Source organism: Telmatherina bonti (assembly GCF_933228915.1).
Source record: "Telmatherina bonti genome assembly, chromosome: 16".
Lineage (NCBI taxonomy): Eukaryota > Metazoa > Chordata > Actinopteri > Atheriniformes > Telmatherinidae > Telmatherina > Telmatherina bonti.
The window spans coordinates 16,784,265-16,789,148 of record NC_136614.1 but is presented as its reverse complement, the minus strand read 5'-3'; the positions used below and the strand labels follow the sequence as shown (position 1 = coordinate 16,789,148).

At 37.4% G+C, this 4,884-nt stretch overlaps 1 protein-coding gene across 1 annotated transcript in view; it reads left to right on the top strand.

Moving 5' to 3' along the window:
- Nucleotides 1-413, top strand: part of LOC306767050 (cytosolic 5'-nucleotidase 1A-like) — a 5,276-nt gene extending 4,863 nt beyond the window's left edge. The window contains exon 6 of the mRNA XM_079254955.1: nucleotides 1-413. This exon is cut by the window's left edge and continues 1,067 nt beyond it. The gene's annotated coding sequence lies outside the window, so the exon portion shown is untranslated.
- Nucleotides 414-4,884: the final 4,471 nt, after the last annotated feature.

Below are 4,884 nucleotides of genomic sequence, written 5' to 3'. Positions count from 1 at the left end.
AATGCAAATATATGTTTTACAAAAAAACATGCAACATGCATTAAAAAAATGTCCTAGAAGTCACAGTTACACTCAGTTTGTAAATGCTGATGATGTGTCTGTATTTTTATAATGAATGTTCAACACAGTGCCTTCTTTTTTTTTGCACATTTTGACTCTTCTATTTTTATCACACATGCACTGCAGTCCTAGTTGTAGGAGCATCAAAGCACATGACCACAGAGCCTGAGGTTGGTCAGATAAAAAAATGTACTGGAAACCCAGTTACTGATTACTCAGTTTCAAAAAGTTAAATATTTAAATTTTAAGTATTACTCTTGTGCCTTTTAATGTAAGTTGCTAATTGAATTATACATTTATATAATATCACATTTTTGTTTCTGGCACCTGACGAAAGCACTGTGTGACTTTGTCCCCTTGTTCTGTTTACTGAGAGAAGCTGCCTTTTTAAAGAATAAAATGAATATATATATAAATATATATGTTTCCCCTTATCTGTGCACTTGCAGGGTTTTTTTCTTCCACAAATAATTTTAACGGAATTTCTCACAGGAAACAGAATTTTCCGTTCAAACATAGATACATGCAATGAGCACATTTTCCAAAAGTCATCCAGTCTTGGAAAACATACTGTTGGGAAAATTGTTTTTGGTTGATTATTTCTGCCCTGTAGAAAGTGTTTTTGTATTTTACATCATTGTAAACACCTGACTGCAACAATGTATAACCTGTAAATAGGGTGCTGCTGTGGAAAGAACAACTAAGTGCGTGGGAGTGCCCTGAAAATGTGGCACTTAATTTCTTCTTTATATTGACGCTTTTTAACTACTTTGTTGTTTTTAAACGGAAGGACCTGTGGGTTAAATCCAACACAATTAAAACAAATCAGCAGTAGATGACAGTATGTGGCTGTAATTGCTGCCATTTTGCCTTCTCAACCTGCATCTTTGGCAGAGACGCCCTTCATTGTTAAACAAATCCAACCAGGTTAGCAGTCTACAGAACATTTCAGCAGATCTTCACTATTATTAAAGTTCATGTTCCTTTATGTGTTATCAGCCTCAGCTGAAGGAGACTGATTGTCATCTCACATGTGCATGATGAGTGAAGCCACTGGGGGGCGCTCCGGCTCAACTTGACTAAAATCTAGTATTTGCATTTTTCCATGTACTGTATATAGTAAACAGAACAAACACAGGAGTGGAATAACTCAAAGCATGTCACACAGCCTCCCATGCTTTGAAGAATAATTTCTCTTTGTATTGTGCCTGAACTCCCTCTTGGCCTGTTTTCTTGGTTCCTAGGCTGCCAAGTTCATAAACAACAAAATGCAAATCATATTGCTCCCACTGAACATTAAGACTAATTAGAAGTTAATGAGCAATCCTGCAGTTGGTGATAGAAAATTATAGGATTAGCCTTGAACTAGTATAAAGTGTATACAGCAGGAAATGACATGTATAGAGGTTATTTTCAAAGTATTTCTTTCTTGCACAGCTAAGAAATGCTGCCGTTTGGTCATGAAACCAGTTCACACGCAGTGGAAACATGTAATTAAGTTGATGACCTTAGAGAGGGGAAAAAAGAGAGAAAATTACTTTAGAAAATAAAGTCAGAGCAAGTACTCTTCTGAGAGAGTTTTCTGCTTGAATAAACAGAATATACCCAAAACATTACTTACAGAAAACTTGTAATATTAATGAATGAATAAATGTGTATTAAGTAGTACTGGGCTCGTATGTAATATATAAGTTTGTACCAGGCTTAGGTGATGTAAGTTTGAACGATACTGGATACTTTTTCAGTACTTTAAATTGCTCACATTGTCGGATGTTTGTATAATTAAAGCCTGCAAAGTAACAACAGCTCTGACGTGTCCCTAAGGTATTCTGCTTACTGATTATGGATACATTTTCTTACATTTTATCACAGTTTCTGAAGTTGACTCATTTATCTTGTCAGTGGTGCATCTTTGCATTGAGCCTCAGTTCTGTCAGGCATCAGAGCGTGTTCATCCCTGCAAGCTCAGAGCAACCGGCTGTTGCCATGGATACTCTGTGCTGACACCACAAGAAATGTGTAGGCTTGTTGAAGATATAATTAATAACAAAGGATTAGAGGCAAAGGTAGCATGGGGCTCAGTATGAAAAACCTCATCACACAGTTACTATAATTGGCACCCTATGAGTGTGTGTGTGTTTGTGTGCGTGCATGTTGAGAAAAGTTTGAGAAAATATAACCGCACTCTGGCATGCATTTATCTTCTTGACAAGCAATTTGTTCTAAGTATGTTTTCTTGGTCAGAGTTTCAGATTATATTTATTTATTTTTTTAGGAAGTAATTTATTTGGACCGGTACAACCGGATTGGTTTTGATACTGAATGACCTGTACATATTTTTGTTTCATAATTGGGTAACATCGAAGCTGTATCTATTGTATTTATTAGGTTGAGTAAGAAAACCAATTGATAAAGCAATTAATTGTCTTTTGTGGCATCTTACCTGCCCTATACCTAACAAAAAATTAAGGAAGTCAATTTACCTGAGTTGTGTTTAAGACTTTGGTTTGGGTATTCTTTACTAAAATAAATGCTTGTTATCCAATTAAGTTTTGACAATTTACTTTGCTTTTTTTGTGCGAACATTGAAAGGCTGAGAATACACAAAAGGAACGATTTGACATAGTTTCTTTCATATTCTCTGTTGAGGGTGCCAGATTAAGAAATCCATCCAGTGTTTGATAATGAGAGTGAGCAGAAACCATTTTTTCATCTTCTGTTGCACACTCCTCCCTCTTGTGTTTTGAGATGGCACATATCACTCAACAGAAGAGCAGATATGTCTTTCGAGCACTGTTACAGATAAACGTTGTGCTAATTCCAGAGCTGCTTTACTCTGGAGTTGGGCCAAATGCAGAAAAATCTGACTCTGTGCGACCGCTGATGTGAGCGGTGCTACATGGAGAAAAGCCTGCTAAAAGGGTTATATGTAAACTATCAGATGCAACCTATGAGGTGTTGAGTAGATTCTCTGCACTGGAGGAAGAAAGAACCAAATCCTTACATTTTTTAGTACCGATTGAGTAGAATTTATGTCCAATTATAAAAAAATAAAAAAAAAAAAGCAATCAGTACAGAAAAATGTCCCTGCATTTTACATGCAACATTTTACTGTTTCTGTTTTAATTTAATGGTTATATGGAAAGATGATGCTTATTAGTGAATATGTAACTGATTATCGTCTCATTACACATTTGGCAAGTAATGCTGAGAAACAAAATAACAATGCCACATTAATATTGTGTATTTTGTGCAATTGAGTGGTAAGAGATTGTGTCAAAATTAGAAAGAAAATAAAAGCGTCGAAGCAAAAGCAGAAGAAGAAGAATTGTGAAACATTTGAACTTTTCATTTTAAAAATGCTTGCCAATTAACTCCCCATGAGCTAATCATTTCAGCTAATTAATTCTGCTTTACTTGCTCATAATGTTAGGTACTTTTAATTAAATGCATGTAGTAGGGACAGTGTAAAGGACAGTGTCTCCTGCTGATGTGATAAAGTGGAAAAGTATAGTTTTATGTGAAGAAATGCCCAAACTTTATGCATGGATAAAGAATACCCTTATGGTTTCTTAATAATTTGTGCTGATAAAGTTTTGGGGATATGTGCTCATGCAGCACCCATTTCATCAGCTTGTCAACCATGAAGGCTGTCAACACTCCCAGTAACAAGTCAGGGAATCTGCTGCACGATGCTTCAGTCGCCATTTGTTGTGCGAGCACACACAGTGATGTGACAGGCTCTGTTGACTGAACACTGTGGTATGATAATGACATGTATTGAGGTCAGCTGGTCCCCCTGCTCAGCTGCATATCTTATAGAAACATTAAGCACACATACATTTTCAAATCAGCAGGGGTAGAGCTGCTGACTGAGATACTGTAAATCTACTGTATTCATTGGAGGACAGTATGTTAACATTGCTGGAGTCTATAATCAGACACAGAGCTTGTCGAGATTAAGTCATGGAGTGTTTTTTGTCTGCGATAACAAACTGCCTGTAGACAAAGATACTCATCACCCTTGTGATATGCTTTATGCGCTTCTGTAATTGCTGTCTGATGGATATTATTGCAGATGTAACCGTGCGTTCTGCTGGGATCTTGGGAAACTCAAATCTACATCTCCAGGATAAACTGGCCCACATTCAATTAGACCCATTCTGTTTGATTGCACAGCGTGGTTCTCTGAAAGCAACCCCACATGTCCAGAGGCATTGACACGCTCTGTCCTTATCTTGGCCTTTCACAAGTGCACCTGTTAGGCACTATTGACAGGTTCAGCTAAGATTCTCGGCACAGTTAGTGCATAAGTGCCGTACTTGAACATCCAATAAACAGCCCCAAAGATGGAAACAGGTAAAGTGACTTCCTGGAAAGGCTTCTAATGACCTGAAATACATCACTGCTGTTCCTGTTTTATGAAAACAACCAGGAGAGGAGGCATCAAGCTGAATGTGTGTTGCTCAAAGGGCTTCCTGATTGTCTCCAACCAGCTATTTAACTGGCAAAATTCATCAATTTGTGGGATGTTTCAGAGTTAAAACAGATTAATCTTTTATTTTCCAGCTTTTTAGATTTGCCAGTCTTTTTTTTTTTTTTTTTTTTTTGTCCAAGCTATTCTCGTTGCAGTTCAGCCTCAGCTTAAACATGTCTTTGGCAGAAAAGTCATGCATATTTCCTGTCCAGTCAGTGTTAACATAGGGCTGTGTGGACAGATGGAGAGCAGAGGCAAAACACACTGCCATAGTAACAGCTGACAGCTGAGCGGCACGTAGCCATGCTACTTCATGGCCAGAGCTGATCAGCTGTGGCATTTAGTGT